The following is a 646-nucleotide window of genomic DNA, read 5'->3' on the forward strand; positions in this document are numbered from 1 at the left end:
CAAGGGGGTTATGTGATCTCATACAATATATTTTACTCAAACCTCTTACTATACAGATGCTCAATGTATAACTATATATATAAGCTATTAATCATATCATACCCCTGACTCCGTTTGATAAATTTCGTGTATATTTGATAATTGACATGAAACTGACATGTAGAAAAGAATGACAAGGTTGTTAAATACTGTCATATAGATTAGATTTATTGTGGATAGATCAAAGGTATTGTAGCATTTTATTCTCTCATTTTTTTGGTCTTTTCTCTTGTAAAATACATTTGGCCCTTAGTGTATCAGGTGTTATAAGCTGTAGTATTTTGAACAAACAAAATTAATACAATACATTATGTGTTCTTGTCTTTCAACATGTCCAAAGATTTAATGAAGTAACATGATGCAAGAAAAGTCAACTTCATTCAATAGTCTTACTGATAACTTAAAAATCCTTTGAAAAGTTGCATCATGATACAAAGGTGTGTATTTGTAACACTGTGACATTTTACCGTTTCAGAATGACGTAGTTTCAAGGCGTATACTCACTTCGCTGTAATATAATGATATGCTACATGGCTTTTGCATTTCTTCCTTGATCATGCTGCTTATACAAGTTTTCAAAGATGACTCCAGCCATTTGCTTGTTTTT

Source organism: Penaeus monodon, chromosome 24 (assembly GCF_015228065.2).
Source record: "Penaeus monodon isolate SGIC_2016 chromosome 24, NSTDA_Pmon_1, whole genome shotgun sequence".
In the NCBI taxonomy this organism is placed as follows: domain Eukaryota; kingdom Metazoa; phylum Arthropoda; class Malacostraca; order Decapoda; family Penaeidae; genus Penaeus; species Penaeus monodon.